At 37.5% G+C, this 20152-nt stretch overlaps 1 protein-coding gene and 1 pseudogene across 1 annotated transcript in view; one reads left to right on the top strand and one right to left on the bottom strand.

The window, feature by feature from the left end:
- Positions 1-7836, bottom strand: part of LOC118899781 — a 35088-nt pseudogene extending 27252 nt beyond the window's left edge.
- Positions 1-20152, top strand: part of ZSWIM5 (zinc finger SWIM-type containing 5) — a 255235-nt gene that overhangs the window by 58881 nt on the left and 176202 nt on the right. The gene's annotated exons all lie outside the window — the stretch shown is intronic.

Genomic DNA, 20152 nt, shown 5'->3' with positions numbered 1-20152 from the left:
GGGGCTGTGTTCCTGTCTTGCTAGTTGTTTGGCATAGGGTGTCCAGCACTGTAGCTTGCTGGTCGTTGAGTGAAGCTGGGTCTTGATGTTGAGATGGAGATCTCTGAGAGATTTTTGCCGTTTGGTATTACGTGGAGCTGGGAGGTCTCTTGTGGACCAGTGTCCTGAAGTTGGCTCTCCCACCGCAGAGGCACAGCCCTGATGCCTGGCTGGAGCACCAAGAGCCTTTCATCCACACGGCTCAGAGTAAAAGGGAGAAAAAATAGGAAGAAAGAAGGAAAGAGGATAAAATATAGTGAAGTAAAATAAAGCTATTATAAAGCAAAGCTATACAGACAAAATCTCACCCAGAAGCATATACATATACACTCACAGAAAAAGGAAAAGGGGAAAAATTAATATATCCTACTCCCAAAGTCCACCTCCTGAATTTGGGATGATTCGTTGTCTATTCAGGTATTCAACAGATGCAGGCACATCAAGTTGTTTGTGGAGTTTTAATCCGCTGCTTCTGAGACTGCTGGGAGAGATTTCCCTTTCTCTTCTTTGTTCGCACAGCTCCTGGGGTTCAGCTTTGGATTTGGACCCGCCTCTGCGTGTAGGTTGCCTGAGGGCGTCTGTTCCCCGCCCAGACAGAACGGGGTTAAAGGAGCAGCTCCTTCAGGGGCTCTGGCTCACTCAGGCCGGGGGGTGGGAGGGATACGGATGCGGGGCGAGCCTGCGGCGGCAGAGGCCGGCGTGACATTGCACCAGCCCGAGGCGTGCCGTGTGTTCTCCTGGGGAAGTTGTCACTGGATCATGGGAGCCTGGCCGTGGCGGGGAGGGGCGGTGTGGAGAGTGACCTGTGCTCGCACACAGGCTTTCTGGTGGTGGCAGCAGCAGCCTTAGCGTCTCATGCCCGTCTCTGGGGTCCGCGCTGATAGCCGCGGCTCACGCCCGTCTCTGGAGCTCATTTAGGCGGCGCTCTGAATCCCCTCTCCTCGCGCACCAGGAAACAAAGAGGGAAGAAAAAGTCTCTTGCCTCTTCGGCAGCTGCAGACTTTTTCCTAGACTCCCTCCCGGCTAGCTGTGGTGCACTAACCCCTTCAGGCTGTGTTCACGCCGCCAACCCCAGTCCTCTCCCTGCGATCCGACCGAAGCCCGAGCCTCAGCTCCCAGCCCCCGCCTGCCCCGGCGGGTGAGCAGACAAGCCTCTCGGGCTGGTGAGTGCTGCTCAGCGCCGAGCCTCTGTGCGGGAGTCTCTCCGCTTTGCCCTCCGCACCCCTGTGGCTGCGCTCTCCTCCGTGGCTCCGAAGGTCCCCCCTCTGCCACCCGCAGTCTCCGCCCGCGAAGGGGCTTCCCAGTGCGTGGAAACCTTTCCTCCTTCACAGCTCCCTCCCACTGGTGCAGGTCCCGTCCCTATTCTTTTGTCTCTGTTATTTCTTTTTTCTTTTGCCCTACCCAAGTACATGGGGAGTTTCTTGCCTTTTGGGAGGTCTGACGTTTTCTGCCAGCGTTCAGTGGGTGTTCTGTAGGAGCAGTTCCACGTGTAGATGTATTTCTACTGTATCTGTGGGAAGGAAGGTGATCTCCGCGTCTTACTCTTCTGCCATCTTCTTCTCTTCCTCTGTCTTTTGATTTTATGATGTTTGGAACCATGCAAAAATTTTTTCATTTTTATGTAGCCAAATTTAACAATATTTTCTTTTATTCATCTGGATTTTGAGTTATAGCTTCTCCCTACATCTGCATTATAGAGAAACCTACCCATGTTTTTTTCTAGTACTTACATAGTTTCACTCTTTTACATTTAGATGTCTGATCTATTTGAAGTTTATTCTTGTATATGGTATGAAGAGTGGATCTAATCTTTTTTTTCAGTTGTCCCAACACCATTTATTAAAAAGTCCATCTTTGTCCTTGTGATTTGAAGTATCGCCTTTATCACATACTTGCGAATTGAGTCAGTTTCTGGACGTGCTGTTTTATTCCATTGGTCTTTCTGTGTACTCATGTGCTGGTACTATGCTGCTTTACTTGTAAAGACGTTGCAAGTTTTATATCTGGTAGTAATTTCTCCTCATAGCTTTCCTTTTTCAGTGTTTTCTTAGCTATTCTTTTATGTCTGTTTTTCCATATGAACTATAGTATCAACTTATCTAGCTCCAGAAAAAAAGCTTGATATTTTTATTTGGGTTGCATTAAATTATGTTAATTTAGGGAGCACTAAAATCTTGGTGATGTTAAGATATCCTAAGAATGAGATACATCTTTGAACAAGCACTTTTGTTCTTTCCATAGTGTTTTATGGGTTTCTTCATACATTTCTTAAGTTTATTTTGAGTATTTTGCCTTTTTTGTTGCTGTTGTAATGGAGTTTTTTCTTACCTAGTCTATTTTGTTAATTTTTTTCAAAGAGCCAGGATTTTAATTTATTAATCTCAATAACTAATTTCTGTTCTCTACCTTATTAATTTCTGCTTTCATCGTTATTATTTACTTTACTGTGCTTTCTTCCTGTTTATTTTTTGTTCTTTTTCTAGCTTTTTGATGTGGGAATTTAATTAATTAACTTTCATTATTCTTATTGATATAGGTGTTCAATGCTATGAATTTTTTTCTTTTGAACAGTGCTTTAAATGGATCCCATAGATTTTGATATGTAGTGTTTTGTGTTATTTTTCAAAATCCTCTAATTTCTGTTTGTATTTCGCCTTTCACTCAAGAGTTTTAGAAGGCCTTTTCATTTTTAGGTCAAAGGGACTTTTTGTTTCTTTAATTATCTTGCTTTGTCAGAGCATGTTGTTTTTAATATTGCTACTTTATGGAATTTGCTGATGTTTTCTGATCACTTTTTGTGAACATTCCATGAGCACTTGAAAAGAAAATATATTCTCTGTTATTAGAGTGTAGTGTTTTATTTATATCAATATCTCCATAAGATCTTATTGATTATATTGTTACATTTTTCTATATCCATTCTTGTTTTTTGTCCACTTCACTTGTCTTTTACTAAGAGTGCTGTTAAAGCTTTCCACTAGTAGTGGTTTCTATCAATTTCTTATTTTATCTCCTGGTGTTTCTGCTTTAATATGGGTGGTTTTTGTCTTTTTTCTGGATAGATATAGAGATCTGTTATGTCTTCTTTTTAATTTTGGCTTTTAGCATTATAAAATATTCTTCTTTGTTTCATTTAATCATTTTCACCAAATTCTGCTTTGTCTGATATCAGGATTGCTTTTTATTTTTTCGATTTGCCTGTTATATCTTTGCTTATTCCTTTATTTTCGGTATTTCTAAATCTCTGTGTTTTAGATGTATCTCTTGTATATAGCATAGATTTAGATTTTATTATGAGCCAATTGAAAATCTTTCTCTTTCAATAAATAAATTAAGCCCATTTCCATTTATTGATGTAACTAAAATGTTTGGTCTCAGTGCTGTTGTATGATTATTTTATGTTTTAATTACTGCTGTACTATATTTCCTGGGAGTTTTTCCTATGTCTTTGTTATTCTTTTAAGATTTCTTTTGGTATATGGAAAGGTCTGTTTTGTTGTTCTAGTGATTATTTTTATGTTTATACCTTTTTAACATGACCATAATCATCTTTTTTTAACTTAACCTTTTACTTTGTGGTTTGTCAGTTGTAAATGGTATCCTTTGAATCTCACAATTACCATTACAGTAGTTAATGATCTTATTTTACTGTCCACTTTCTCTGTTCCTTTTCCTCATATAACATATAACATATAATATTTCTATACTATTTTAAGTCCTAATTTTTAAAAACATAGAAGCTTTCCCTTTTTAAAAATTGACATGAAATTCACACAACATAAGTACCCATTTTAAAGGATACAGTTTAGTGGCATTTGATGCATCCACAGTGTGTGCAACCACCACCTTACTCTTGTTTTCAGAACTTTTTCATGAACCCAGAAGAATACCCTATACCAATTAACTCATCTCCCTGATCCTCTGGAAACCTCTAGTCTGCTCTTTGTCTCTGTGGATTTGCTCACTCTGGATATTTCATATAAGTGGAATCATACGATATGTGACCTTCTGTGTCTGGCTCCTTTCTCTTAATGTTTACGAGGTTCGTCCAGATTGTAGCATTGTGCCTTTTTATGGCTGAATAATATTACACCGTATGGATATACCACAATTTATCTACTCATCAGTTTATGGACATCGGGTTGTTTCCACCTCTCAGCCATTATGAATAATGCTGATATAAGCATTTTTGTACAAGCTTCTGGATGGAAATATGTTTTCATTTCTCTTGGATATATACTTAGGAGTGGAATCGCTGGGTCATATGGTGATTGTTTTCAACTTTTTAAGGAACTGCCAAATTGTTTTCTACAGCAGCCACAACATTTATATTCCCACCAGCGATGTACAGGGGTTCCTATTTCTCCACATCCTCTCGGCACTTGTTATCTTCCTTTGTTTTGATTATAGCTGTCGTAGTGGGTATGAAGTGTTATCTCACTGTGGTTTTGATTTACATTTTCTTAATGATCGATGATGTTAAACATCTTTTCATGAGCTTGTTGGTCATTTGTATATCTTCTTTATGGCAGCTTTACTATGGTAGTCTAAAAGTTATTATGTCATTAATTTGTGCTTTAAAATGATTTATATGGGAAAATGAACAAAATATTGTTTTGTAAAGAATGTGATAGACTTGAAATAGATTTATTACAAAGATACATGTCATTTTTCAATATAAACAAATGTTTAACTCTGTTTATTTTCTGTACTCTCATGTGGGTGCCCTGGATGATACACTTGTTATAAATAAATGAAAGCAAGATTTAATTCATATAGTACTGTTTTTTATGTTCTTTTATTCTTAAATTATTGATTTAATTTGGTTACTTTAATACATTTTGTTAGGAAGGTTTTAAAAGGCTGTATAATCAGTCTCATATTTATATAGATTTTGCTGTGTAACATGTGACAATATGTAAAATTACTTTCACCAATGAATCATAAATATAACAATGTTATAGGGTTTATGTATGCCTTATATGAGCATAGTCACTCCATAAAGTTTTATACTAAATTGTATATTTAGTTGATGGCATTTATCATTAAGCCTGATAAAGCAGTGTTAGTTTTCAGTAAGTACTTATAGATTATTGTGTTTTTAACAGTTATGTATTTTGAAGAGTTTGTTTTCTTTTGTCACTCCCCTAAGCAGCTGTGACCTTGTAGTGTGTTGATATAAATTGAAGGGAGAAAAAAATTAGTATAAATATTATAGGAGAAGTACTATAAAGATTACAAGAAAAAGTGTCTATTTGGTGTATTATAAAAGGTTTCAATGTCTACCTTTGAGAAACGAGGATCTACTCAACATTACTTATCCAAGGGAGGCTATCACTGTATATCGCTTTGTCTGCTTCCTTTTAGAGAACCTCATGATGCTCTAGGATATGCAGTTAGCAAAGCTTTGGATCTCACAAAAGCTTGAATACATCTTTGATTGGTTATATATTAAAGGAAATCGCCCACAGCATGGTGCCAGACAAGTGTAGAGCCCAACCAATTTGATCCTTAAGCAGGGAGAAGAATTCTATTCATCATTAAGAGGTTAGACTGTAAAATGTTGTAATTATTTCAGCCTAAATTGGTTTAAAGCTATTTTTTTCCAATAAAACTTCTCTTCAGATTTTGAGGCAAGAAGACAGTTTTCATTTTGACGACCTTTCCTACGTTGCGTTTTTCTTCAAGTCCTTCCACCCTACCCTGTGGCCTACTCTGTTTGCTGTTCAAATCTGAATCATAATGTGCATCTGCAGGGATCCTGAATCATGTGACTGAGTGAAGTGTCTCTTGTCATTTATTAACGTTCTTTGAATGTCTAATTTTGACATAGTATTTGGCTATATCATGAAGAAATTTGCTCCTGCTCTTGACTATTTCAGAGGTGGGTGTATATGTAGAATTTTTTTTTTTTGCTTTTTCATCTATACACAATTGTTTTTGTTTTTGTTTTTTAGTTACAGAATGGAACAAAGAGCACATTGGGCCTTGACAGGGATCCTTTTACTTGAAGGACCACTCCTATAATGAATGATTTTTATTCAAGTGAATATTCATATATTTCTCTGACTCTAATTTGTATGAAATGACAGACTGCAGACCATTTTATTTGATTACAGTCCCTTCACCTTCATTATCTTTTATGTCTATTTAAACTCTGGACTTGCCATATCCATCTTGACCCTCCCCCACATCTCTGTTTTTATTTTCTTTCATTGCAATTTTCCTCTTTTCTCTTCTGTGGGCATTCACAGATTGTTTTTGGAGTTCATTAAAAAGGGAGTGTGTTGTCTGGGTAGAAAATTACATTTGCATGCTTGAGAGAGGCCTAAGGGTTTTTGTGGGGTTTGGCAAGGATCCTGGCTTCTTTTTTCTTTTGGGAGGGAGGAATGAGAAAAGGGGGTAATGATAAGAAGGGATTTTTGGAAAGGAGAAAAGTAAGAGTTGTTGAGGTGATTTCTTTCCTTATTTTTTTCCTTCCCATATTATATATATCTAGCTCATTTTCATTTTTTTTTCCTGCATGTATAAACCACTTGACTAACAATGGAAGAGATTAGAAGCCTTTCTTAGGACTGTTTTTGAATGCACAGTAGAGTTCTGCAAAGCAGAAACCTCTCCTATGATGGTAATTGTACATTTTCTAGTGAACCTGGCAAGTTGAAATATGTATACCTACATATTTTTTCTCCTTTGTGGTAATTGCAGGGGGTTTTATATAGGAAAATTGTTTCTTGAATTAATATGACATTTCATTTAAACTGGTATCTACATCTAGTTACGTTTTGAATTAGGATTTCCCACTTTCAGAATATAGGTTTTTAGGTATAATATTTAGCCCTTTTTGAGGTTGATAATGTTTTTTTTATTAAAGGTGATGTCATTTGTTATTTAGAACTTGTCATTTGTGCCCATTGGGACGTTAGGAAACCATGGAACATTTATAATAAAAGGACTATATTTTATAGCAATGAAAACTCAGAAGAATTTGTCTAAGTTCATAGTTAATACATGTGGGTAGTGTAGGACTGAGGATAGTCATGTGGGTCAGATTGATCAGGAAACTCAGGGAGTTACTTAGTGCTGTATTGGATATTCATAGGAAAATGAGTTGATTTATTGTAGAGCTGGCCCATAAAGTTGAATTCTTTTTTTAAAAAATCTGACTGACTTATATGTACTATAACCATTCAGCAAATATTTTTAATTGAATACTGACTCTGTTCCATAGGGACTAGGTCTAAAAAAATGAGTAAGATATAATAGCTGTCCTTAAGGAGCTGATAGTCACTATTACTGTGTATATTTGCAACTGTGTGTGTATGATATCCATAAAGTCTGGAAACATAGATACTTTTATTTTATATATATACGTGTTTTTAAGATCCAGGAAGCCCTTGTGAAAGGTGTATTTCCCTATGTTTCCAGATTTTATGGTTACCATATGGAGAGTCTGTGTGTGTGTGTGTGTGTGTGTAAACAATTAGTTATAGTATAAGTGCTGAAAAGAAGCTGTATGCAAAATAATTTGGACTACATCAACTTTTCATTCTCTATTGGATATTCCCATTAGCATATAAACGTACTTTTATTTCTTGCTTCTTAAAAAATTATTTTCTCTTAACTCTACTAAATTCTGTCAACTATTGTTCTATTTCTTTCCTATCCTGTTTACTTGTTAATTCTAAGTTTTCTCTTCCCATTTTCTCTTAAACCCATTTCAGCCAGTGTTGACCATTCTATTCCAGATCTGTTCTCATCAAATTCACTGATGACCTCTACATTGCTAATTGTCATTTCTCATTTCTTGTATAACTTGATTATCAGTAATATTTGATATAGATTACTCCCTCATCCTTGATTTTCTTCACAAGGTTTCCAGGATACCACACTCTTAGTTTTTCTCCTACTTCATTGGTATTTCCTTCTCAATCTCTTTTGCTCATTCTTCCTCTTCTTTTTTGTCCCTCAACTTTAGAAAAGTATTTTAAAAAATCACATAGTAAAAAAAAAATGGACTCTTCTTTCTTTTGATGTATACAGTTCTATGAATTTTAACACATGTATAGATTTGTGTAACCAGTACCATAATCAGGATACAGAACAATTCTATTACCCTAAAAATCTTCCTGATGTCATCCCTTTATAGCCACGCATTTATCGCCTGGAAACCACTGCTGTTCTCCATCATTATAATTTTGTCTTTGAGAGAATCTCGTATAAATGGAACTATACAGTATGTAACTTTTCTAGACTGACTTCTTTTACTCAGTATAATGCCTTTGACATTCCTCTAAATTGTTGCATGTATCTTTTGTTTCTTCCTCCTTGTTGCTGAGTAATATCCTTTGTATGGATGTACCACAAATTGTTTATCCATTCACCTGGTGTAAAGGACATTTGAGTTGTTTCCAGTTTGAGTTGGTTTTGACAGTTGTGAACAGAACTGCTATAAACACTGATAATCAGGTTTTTGTGTAACATGAGTTTTCATTCTCTAGGGAGAAATCCCCCCCAGGAGTAGGATTTCTGGGTAACATGGGGGGTATAGGTTTATAAGAAACTGCCAAATGCTCTTCCGAATGCCTGTACCATTTTGCATTCCCACCAGCAATGAATGAAAGTCCCAGTTGTTCTGCATCCTCACCAGAACTTGGTATTGTCAATATTTTTTTTCTTTTTCTTGTTTTGCTTTTTGTTTGCTTGTTTTGTCATTAGCCATTCTCATAAGTATATATCTCATTACTGTTTTAATTTGCATTTCTCTAAGGGCTAATGATGTTGAACATCTTTTCATGTGCTTACTTATCATTTGCATGTTTTCTTTGGAGAGGTGTTCAAATCTTTTGCCTATTTTTAAATTGGGCTCTTTGTTTTCTTATTTTGAGTTTTGGCAGTTCATTATGTATTCTGGATACAAATCCGTTATTGGATATGTGCTTTGCAGGTATCTTCTCCCAGTCTTTTGCTTGTTTTTTCATCCTTTTAACAGCATCTTTGGTAGAGCAAAGGTTTTTAATATTAATAAAGTCCAACTTACCAGTTTTTTCTTTTGTGGATTGTGCTTTTACTGACATGTCTAAAAACCCTTTCATATAGAATTGGTAAGCAACAGGGTCCTACTGTTTAGCACAGGTGACTATATTCAATATTTGGGGATAAACTATAATGGAAAAGAATATAAACAAGAATGTATATATGTGTATAACTGAGTCACTTTGCTGCACAGTAGAAATTAACCCAACATTGTAAATCAACTATACTTCAATAAAACAAAAAACAAAAAAACCTTTGCCTAACCCCAGGTCACAAAGATTTTCTGCTATGTTGTATTCTAAACATTTTCTATTTTTACATTTTACATTTACTCTGTAATCCATTTTGAGTTAATTTTTGTACAAAATATGAGGTTTAGTTTATGGTTCTTTTTTTTTTTTTTTTTGCATGTAGATATTCAGTGTCCAACCCTGTATGTTGAAAAGACTGTCTTTTCTCCATTGAATTGCTTTTGCATCTTTGTCAAAATCAATTGGTCATATTTGCGTGGGTCTATTTCAAGACTATTCTGTTTCATTGATTTACGTGTCAACCCCTTTACTATTACCACACAGTCTTTATTACTGTAGCTTTATAGTAAGTCTTAAAATCACTTAGTGTGATTCGTCTAACTTTATTCTTATCTTTCAGAATTGTTTTAACCACTCCAGTTCCTTTTTGAATCAATATATATTTAAAAAAAATTTTGCTAATATTTTGATTTGTATTATATTAAGCCTGTGTATCAATTTTGGGAAAATTGAAATCTTTACTATGTTGAATCTTTAGTCTGTGAACACAGTATCTCTATTTATTTAGATCTTCCTGGATTTATTTCATCACTCTTTTGTGGTTTTCAGCATTCAGATTCTGTACATGTTTTTTCCTTTCTTTCTCCCTTTCTTCCTCCCTCCCTCCCTCCCTCCCTCCCTCCCTTCCTTCCTGCCTCTCTTTCTTTCTCTCTCTCTCTCCCTTTCTTTCTTTCTTGCTGTGTTGGTTTTTCATTGCTGCGTGCGGGCTTTCTCTAGTTGCGCCGAGTGGGGGCTACTCTTCTTTGCGGTGCGCGGGCTTCTCATTGCAGTGGCTTCTCTTGTTGTGGAGCATGGGCTCTAGGTACGCGGGCTTCAGTAGTTGTGGCACTCGGGCTCAGTAGTTGTGGTTCACGGGCTCTAGAGCACAGGCTCAGTAGTTGTGGTGCATGGGCTTAGTTGCTCTATGGCACGTGGGATCTTCCCAGACCAGGGCTCGAACCCATGTCCCCTGCATTGGCAGGCAGATTCTTTTTTTTTTTTTAAACTTTTTTTTGGGTTTTATTTATTTATTTATTTATTTATGGCTGTGTTGGGTCTTCGTTTCTGTGCGAGGGCCCCCTTCAGTTGCGGCAAGCGGGGGCCACTTCTCATCGCGGTGCGCGGGCCTCTCAATATCGCAGCCTCTCCCGCTGCGGAGCACAGGCTCCAGACACGCAGGCTCAGTAATTGTGGCTCACGGGCCCAGCCGCTCCGCGGCACGTGGGATCCTCCCAAACCAGGGCTCGAACCCGCGCCCCCCGCACTGGCAGGCAGACTCCCAACCACTGCGCCACCAGGAAAGCCTGACAGGCAGATTCTTAACCACTGCGCCACCAGGGAAGTCCCCAGATTCTGTACATGTTTTGTTAGGCTTATCCACATATTTTACTTTTCCGAAGTTCTTATAACTGGATTTTTTAAAAAATAAATTTATTTATTTATTTTTGGCTGCATTGGGTCTTCGTTGCTGTGCGGGGGCTTTCTCTAGCTGCAGTGAGTGGGGGCCACTCCTCATTGTGGTACCTGGGCTTTTCATTGTGGTGGCTTCTCTTGTTGTGGAGCATGGGCTCTAGGCGCGTGGGCTTCAGTAGTTGTGGCACGCCTGCTCAGTAGTTGTGGCTCACGGGCTCTAGAGCACAGGCTTAGTAGTTGTGGTGCACTGGCTTAGTTGCTCTGCAGCATGTGGGATCTTCCCGGACCAGGGCTTGAACCCGTGTCCCCTGCATTGGCAGACGGATTCTTAACCACTACACCACCAGGGAAGTCCCAATATAATTGGATATTTAAAAAAATTTTATTTTCCATTTGTTTGCTAGTATAAAGAAACTTGATTGATTTTTGTATGTTGACCTGTATCCAAGTCCTTGCTAAATGTATTGGATTGGCCAAAATGTTTGTTTGGTTTTTTCTGTTAGATGGCTCTAGTGGCGCTTAGTTGGTGAATTTTTGTGTAGCCATTTTAATATTGAAGATGGAGGAAAAAGAGCAACATTTTCGGCATATTATGCTTTATTATTTCAAGAAAGGTAAAAACATCACTGAAAAGCAAAAAAAGATTTGTGCAGTGTATGGAGAAGGTGCTGTGACTGGTCGAATGTGTCAAAAGTGGTTTACGAAGTTTCGTGCTGGAGATTTCTTGCTGGACGATGCTCCATGGTTGGGTAGACCAGTTGAAGTTGATAGGGATCAAATCAAGACATTAATTGAGAACAGTCAACATTATACCACACGGGAGATAGCCGACATACTCAAAATATCCAAATGAAGCGTTGAAAATCATTTGCATCAGCTTGGTTATGTTAATCACTTTGATGTTTGGGTTCCACATAAGTTAAGTGAAAAAAACCTTCTTGACTATGTTTCCACATGCGATTCTCTACTTAAACGTAATGAAAACGTTTTGCTTTTAAAACAAAGTGTGACAGGTGATGAAAAGTGGATACTGTACAGGAATGTGGAACGGAAGAGATCATGTGGCAAACGAAGTGAACCACCACCAACCACACCAAAGGATGGTCTTCAGCCAAAGAAGGTGATGTTGTGTATATGGTGGGATTGGAAGGGAATCCTCTATTATGAGCTCCTTCCGGAAAACCAAACGATTCATTCCAACAAGTACTGCTCCTAATTAGACCAACTGAGAGCAGCACTCAACGAAAAGCGTCCAGAATTAGTCAACAGAAAACGCATAATCTTCCATCAGGATGATGCAACACTGCATGTTTTTTGATGATCAGGCAAAAACTGTTACAGCTTGGCTGGGAAATTCTGATTCATCTGCCATATTCACCAGACATTGCACCTTTAGATTTCCATTTATTTCGGTCTTTCCAAAATTCGCTTAGTGAAAAAAATTTCAGTTCCCTGGAAGACTGTAAAAGGCACCTGGAACAGTTCTTTGCTCAAAAAGATAAAAGGTTTTGGGAAGATGGAATTATGAAGTTGCCTGAAAAATGGCAGAAGGTAGTGGAACAAAATGGTGAATACGTTGTTCAATAAAGTTTTTGGTGAAAATGAAAAATGGGTCTTCTATTTTTACTTAAAAACCGAAGGAACTTTTTGGCCAGCCCAGTACTTATTAGTTCTAGGAGTTTTTTTTGGTAAATTCTTTGGGGGCTTCTATATAGAAAACCATTTCATCTTTGAATGGTTTTATTTCTTCCTTTCCAATATATATGCTTTTTTTTCTTCTAGTTTTATTGCGATATAATTGACATACAGCACTGGATAAGTTTAAGGTGTACAGCGTAATGATTTGACTTACATACATTATGAAATGATTATCACAGTAAGTTTAGTGACCATCATCTTATATAGATATAAAATTAAAGAAATAGAAAAAAAGTTTTTTGTGATGAGAACTCTTAGGATTTACTCTTTTAACAACTTTCGTATGTAACACACAGCAGTGGTAACTATATTTATCATGTTGTATATCACATCCCTAATACTTACTTATCTTATAACTGTAATTATGTATGTTTTGACTGCCTTCATCCAGTTTCCCCTCATGACATTCCCTGCCTCTGGTAACTAAAAGTCTGATTTTTGTTTCTACAAGTTTGTTTGTATATTTGTTTGTTTCTTTTTGAAGTGTAATTGACCTACAACACTACGTTAGTTCCTGTTACACAACATAGTGATTTTTTTCTATACATTTCAAAATTATCACTATGATAAGTCTAGTTACGATATGTCACCCTACAAAGATAACATTGGTACTTAGTTACTGACTATATTCCCCACACTGTACATTTCATACTTGAAACTCATTTATTTTGCTGCTGGAAGTTTGTAGGTCTTAATTGCCCTCACTTCTCTCCCCTGCCCCAGGTAACCACCTGTTTGTTCTCTGTATCTATAACTCTGTTTCTGTTTTGTTAAAATTGTTCATTTGTTTTGTTTTTTAGATTCCACATGTAAGTGAAATCATACAGTATTTGTCTTCCACTGTCTAACTTATTTCACTTAGCATGATGCCATCTAGGTCCATCCATGTTGTTGCAGATGGCAAGATTTCATTCTTATTTATGAATGAGTAATATTCTATTATATATATAATATATTATTTATATATATATATACACACACACACACACACACACACACACACACACACACACACACCACATATTCTTTATCCATTCATCTATTGATGGGCCCTTGGGTTGCTTCCATATCTTGGCTATTGTAAATAATACTGAGATGAACACAGGGGTGCATAAATCTTTTCTAAGTGTTCTAGTGTTTCTGTTTTCTTTGGATAAATAACAGGAGCGGAATTGCTGGATCACATGGTAGTTCTATTTTTAATTTTTGGAGGAATCTCCATACGGTTTTCCATAGTGGCTGCACCAATTTACATTCCCATCAGTAGTACATGAGGGTTCCCTTTTCTCCACATCCTAGCTAACACTTCTTATTTGTTGTCTTTTTTTAAAAAAATTATTTTATTTTAATTTATTTTATTTTTGGCTGCATTGGGTCTTTGTTGCCATGCGTGGGCTTTTCTCTAGTTGCAGCAAGTGGGGGCTACTCTTTGTTGTGGTGCACAGGCTTCTCATTGCGGTGGCTTCTCTTGTTGCAGAGCACGGGCTCTAGGCGCATGGGCTTCAGTAGTTGTGGCATGCGGGCTCCAGTAGTTGTGGCACGTGGGCTCAATAGTTGTGGCTTGCGGGCTCTAGAGCGCAGGCTCCATAGTTGTGGCACACGGGTTTAGTTGCTCCGCGGCATGTGGGATCTTACTGGACCAGGAATTGAACCCGTGTCCCCTGCATTGGCAGGCAGATTCTTAACCACTGCACCACCAGGGAAGCCCTATTTGTTGTCTTTTTGATAATAGCCATTTTGACAGGTGTGAGGTGATATCTCATTATGGTTTTTGATTTACATTTTCCTGATGATTAATGGTGTTGAGGATCTTTTCATGTGCCTGTTAGCCCTTTCCAATATGCATGCTTTTTATCACTTTTTCTTACCATGTTATACCAGTTAAGATTTTCCATTCTGATGGTGAGAGTATACATTCTTGCCTTGTTCTGGATTTTAGGAAGAAGGCATTAAATCTTTCATCATTTAGTATGATTCTAGCTGGAGGATTTTTGTAGATAATACCCTTTATCAGGTTGAGGAAATTTCCTTCTATTCCTGGTTTGCTAAGAGTTTTATTTTATTTTTTTCTATTTTTTTGTCATGAATGGATGTTGTATTTTGTCAAATGCTTTTTTTCCATATCAATTGTTATGATCGTTTAAAAAAATCTAGACTGTTAATACAGTGGGTTACATAGATTGAATTTCAAATATTGAACCAGCCATGCATTCCCAGGATAAAACCCACTTTGTTGTGGTATATTATTCTTCTGTATTCAGTATACTAACATTTTGATGGGAAGGTTTGTGTCTGTGTTCATGAGGGATATTGGTCTGTAGTTTACTTCCCTTCCTCCCTTTTTCTTCCCTTCCTCCCTTCCTTCCTTTCTCTGATTTTGTTTGCCTTTAGTACCAAATAGTGCTGGCCTCATAAAATGAGTTTGGAAATATGCCTCCCTTTTCTATTTTCTGGAGGAAATTATATAAAACTGGTGTTATTTGTTCTGTGAATGTTTGGAAGAATTTGCCTGTGGAACCATCTGTTCTTGGAAATTCATTTTTCAGAAGATTTTTTTTAAAAAAATACCTTTATTGGAGTATAATTACTTTACAATGGTGTGTTAGTTTCTGCTTTATAACAGAGTGAATCAGCTATACATATACAAATATCCCCATATCTCCTCCCTCTTATGCCTCCCTTCCACCCTCCCTATCTCACCCCTCTAGGTGGTCACAAAGCACCAAGCTGATCTCCCTGTGCTATGCAGCTGCTTCCCACTAGCTATCTATTTTACATTTGGTAGTGTGTATAAGTCCATGCCACTCTCACACTTCGTCCCAGCTTACCCTTCCCGCTCCCCATGTCCTCAAGTCCATTCTGTAGTAACTCTGAGTCTTTATTCACGTCCTGCCCCTAGATTTCTGTGCATTAATTTTATATCCTGCTTCTTTACCAAATTCATTGATTAACTCTAGTAGTTTTCTGGTCGCGTCTTTGGGATTCTCTATGTATAGTATCATGTCATCTGCAAATAGTGGCAGCTTTACTTCTTCTCTTCCGATTTGGATTCCTTTTATTTCTTTTTCTTCTCTGATTGCTGTGGCTAAAACTTCCAGTACTATGTTGAATAATAGTGGTGAGAGTGGACAACCTTATCTCATTCCTGATCTTAGTGGAAATGGTTTCAGTTTTTCACCATTGAGAATGATGTGGCTGTGGGTTTGTCATAAATGGCCTTTATTATGTTCAGGTAAATTTCCTCTATGCCTACTTTCTGGAGGGTTTTTTTCATAAATGGGTGTTGAATTTTGTCGAAAGCTTTTTCGGCATCTACTGAGGTGATCATATGGTTTTTATCCTTCAATTTGTTAATATGGTGTATCACATTGATTGATTTGCATATATTGAAGAATCCTTGCATTCCTGGGATAAATCCCACTTGATCATGGTATATGATCCTTTTAATGTGCTGTTGGATTCTGTTTGCTGGCATTTAGTTGAGGATTTCTGCATCTGTGTTCATCAGTGATATTGGCCTGTAGTTTTCTTTCTTTGTGACATCTTTGTCTGGTTTTTGTATCAGGATGATGATGGCCTCATAGAATGCGTTTGGGAGTGTTCCTCCCTCTGCTATAATTTGGAAGAGTTTGAGAAGGATAGGTGTTAGCTCTTCTCTAAATGTTTGATAGAATTTGCCTGTGAAGCCATCTGGTCCTGGGCTTTTGTTTGTTGGAAGATTTTTAATCACATTCTCAATTTCAGTGCTTGTGATTGGTCTGTTTATATTTTCTGTTTCTTCCTGGTTCAGTCTTGGAAGGTTGTGCTTTTCTACCAATTTGTCCATTTCTTCCAGGTTGTCCATTTTATTGGCATAGAGTTGCTTGTAGTAATCTCTCATGATCCTTTGTATTTCTGCAGTGTCAGTTGTTACTTCTCCTTTTTCATTTCTAATTCTACTGATTTGAGTCTTCTCCCTTTTTTTCTTGATGAGTCTGGCTAATGGTTTATCAATTTTGTTTATCTTCTCAAAGAAACAGCTTTTAGTTTTATTGATCTTTGCTATCGTTTCCTTCTTTTTCATTTATTTCTGATCTGACCTTTAAGATTTCTTTCCTTCTGCTAACTTTGGGGTTTTTTTGTTCTTCTTTCAATAATTGCTTTAGGTGTAAGTTTAGGTTGTTTAATTGAGGTGTTTCTTGTTTCTTGAGGTAGGATTGTATTGCTATAAACTTCCCTCTAACAACTGCTTTTGCTGCATCCCATAGGTTTTTGGTAGATGTGTTTTCATTGTCATTTTTTCTAGGTATTTTTTTATTTCCTCTTTGATTTGTTCAGTCAACTCTTGGTTATTAAGTAGTGTATTGTTCAGCCTCCATGTGTTTGTATTTTTTACAGATTTTTTCCTGTAATTGATACCTAGTCTCATAGCGTTGTGGTTGGAAAAGATGCTTGATACGATTTCAATTTTCTTAAATTTACCAAGGTTTGTGACGCAAGATATGATCTGTCCTGGAGAATGTTCCATGAGCACTTGAGAAGAAAGTGTATTCCTTTGTTTTTGGACGGAATGTCCTATAAATATCAATTATATCCATCTTGTTTAAAATATCATTTAAAGCTTATGTTTCCTTATTTATTTTCATTTTGGATGATCTGTCCATTGGTGAAAGTGAGGGGTTGAAGTCCCCTACTATGATTGTGTTACTGTCAATTTCCTCTTTTATGACTGTTAGCATTTGCCTTAAATATTGAGGTGCTCCTATGTTGGGTGCATAAATATTTACAATTGTTATATTTTCTTCTTGGATTGATCCCTTGATCATTAAGTAGTGTCCTTTTTTTGTCTCTTGTAATAGTCTTTATTTTAAAGTCTATTTTGTCTGACCTGAGAATTGCTACTCCAGCTTTCTTTTGATTTCCATTTGCATGGAATATCTTTTTCCATCCCCTCACTTTCAGTCTGTATGTGTTTCTAGGTCTGAAGTGGGTCTCTTGTAGACAGCATATATATGGGTCTTGTTTTTGTATCCATTCAGCCAGCCTATGTCTTTTGGTTGGAGCATTTAATCCATTTACATTTAAGGTAATTATCGATATGTGTGTCCCTATTACCATTTTCTTAATTGTTTTGGGTTTGTTATTGTAGGTGTGTTCCTTCTTTTGTGTTTCTTGCCTAGAGAAGTTCCTTTAGCATATGTTGCAAAGCTGGTTTGGTGGTGCTGAATTCTCTTAGCTTTTGCTTGTCTGTAAAGGTTTTAATTTCTCCGTCAAATCTGAATGAGATCCTTGCTGGGTAGAGTAATCTTGGTTGTAGGTGTTTCCCTTTCATCACTTTAAATATGTCCTTGCCACTCCCTTCTGGCTTGCAGAGTTTCTGGTGAAAGATCAGCTGTTAACCTTATGGGGATTCCCTTGTATGTTGTTTGTTGTTTTTCCGTTGCTGCTTTTAATATTTTTTATTTGTATTTAATTTTTGATAGTTTGATTAATATGTGTCTTGGCATGTTTCTCCTTGGATTTTTCCTGTATGGGACTCTCTGCACTTCCTGGACTTGTTTGACTCTTTCCTTTTCCATATTAGGGAAGTTTTCAACTGTAATCTCTTCAGATATTTTCTGAGTCCCTTTCTTTTTCTCTTCTTCTTCTGGGACCCCTATAATTCGAATGTTGGTGCATTTAATATTGTCCCAGAGAGATTAGCTTGGTGCTTTGTGACCACCTAGAGGGGTGGCATAGGGAGATGCAAGAGGGAAGAGATATGGGAACATATGTATATGTATAACTGATTCACTTTGTTATAAAGTAGAAACTGACACACCATTGTAAAGCAATTATACCCCAATAAAGATGTTTAAAAAAAAATTGTCCCAGAGATCTCTAAGACTGTCCTCAATCTTTTCATTCTTTTTTCTTTATTCTGCTCTGCAGTAGTGATTTCCACTATTTTATCTTCCAGGTCACTTATCCATTCTTCTGCCTTAGTTATTCTGCTATTGATTCCTTCTAGAGAATCTTTATTTTCATTTATTTTGTTGTTCATCATTGTTTGTTTGCTCTTTAGTTCCTCTGTGTCTGTGTTAGATGTTTCTTATATTGTCTCCATTCTACTTCCAAGATTTTGGATCATGTTTACTATCATTACTCTGAATTCCTTTTCAGGTAGACCACCTATTTCCTCTTCATTTGTTTGGTCTGGTGGGTTTTTACCTTGCTTCTTCATTTGCTGTCTGGTTCTCTGTCTTCTCATTTTGCTTAACTTACTATGTTTGGGGTCTCCTTTTTGCTGGCTGCAGGTTCGTAGTTCCTGTTGTTTTTGGTGTCTGCCCCCAGTGGCTAAGGTTGGTTCAGTGGGTTGTGTAGGCTTCCTGGTGGAGGGGAATAGTGCCTGTGTTCTGGTGGATGAGTCTGGATCTTGTCTTTCTGGTGGGCAGGACCATGTCCGGTGGTGTGTTTTGGGGTGTCTGTGACCTTATTATGATTTTAGGCAGCCTCTCTGCTAATGGGTGGAGTTGTGTTCCTCTGTTGCTAGTTGTTTGGCATAGTGAGTCCAGCACTGTAGCTTGCTGGTCGTTGAGTGAAGTTGGGTCTTTGTGTTGAGATGGAGATCTCTGAGAGAGCTTTTGCTGTTTGATATTATGTGGAGCTGGGAGGTCACTAGTGGACCAGTGTCCTGAAGTTGGCTCTCCCACCTCAGAGGCACAGGCCTGACACCCGGCCGGAGCACCAAGACCCTGTCAGCCACATGGCTCAGAAGAAAAGGGAGAAAAAACGAAAGAAAGAACGAAAAAAATAAAGTTATTAAAATAAAATTTTTTTTAAATTATTAAAAATAAAAAGATTAGGGGCTTCCCTGGTGGCGCAGTGGTTGGGAGTCTGCCTGCCGGTGCGGGGGACATGGGTTCGAGCTCTGGTCTGGGAGGATCCCACATGCCGCGGAGCGACTAAGCCCGTGAGCCACAACTACTGAGCCTGCGCGTCTGGAGCCTGTGCTCCGCAACAAGAGAGGCCGCGACGGTGAGAGGCCCGTGCACCGCGATGAAGAGTGGCCCCCGCTCTCCGCAACTGGAGGAAGTCCCCGCACAGAGACGAAGACCCAACGCAGCCAAAAATAAATATAAATAAATAAATAAAATTAAAAAAAATAAAAAATAAAAAAATAAAAATAAAAAGATTAAAAATTAATTAAAAAAAGAAGAAAAGAAAGAAAGAAAGAAGAGAGCAACCAAATAAATAAACAAATCCACCAATGATAACAAGCACTAAAAACCATATTAAAACAAAAAACGGACAGACAGAACCCTAGGACAAATGGTAAAAGCAAAGCTATACAGACAAAATCACACAAAGAAGCATATACATACACACTCACAAAAAGAGAAAAAGGAAAAAAATATATATATATCTATATATTTTTAAAAAAAGGAAGAGAGCAACCAAATCAATAAACAAATCTACCAATGATAAACTCTAAATACTAAACTAAGATAAACATAGAACCAGAAACAAATTAGATGCAGAAATCAAACCCCAAGTCTACAGTTGTTCCCAAAGTTCACTGCCTCAATTTTGGGATGATTCGTTGTCTGTTCAGGTATTCCAGAGATGCAGGGTACATCAAATTGACTGTGGAGATTTCATCCTCTGCTCCTGAGGCTGCTGGGAGAAATTTCCCTTTCTCTTCTTTGTTCACACAG

The sequence above is a fragment of the Balaenoptera musculus genome, chromosome 1 (assembly GCF_009873245.2).
Source record: "Balaenoptera musculus isolate JJ_BM4_2016_0621 chromosome 1, mBalMus1.pri.v3, whole genome shotgun sequence".
Taxonomy (NCBI): domain Eukaryota; kingdom Metazoa; phylum Chordata; class Mammalia; order Artiodactyla; family Balaenopteridae; genus Balaenoptera; species Balaenoptera musculus.
Note: the sequence above shows the minus strand (reverse complement) of the source record. Positions and strands in the feature narration are given on the sequence as shown.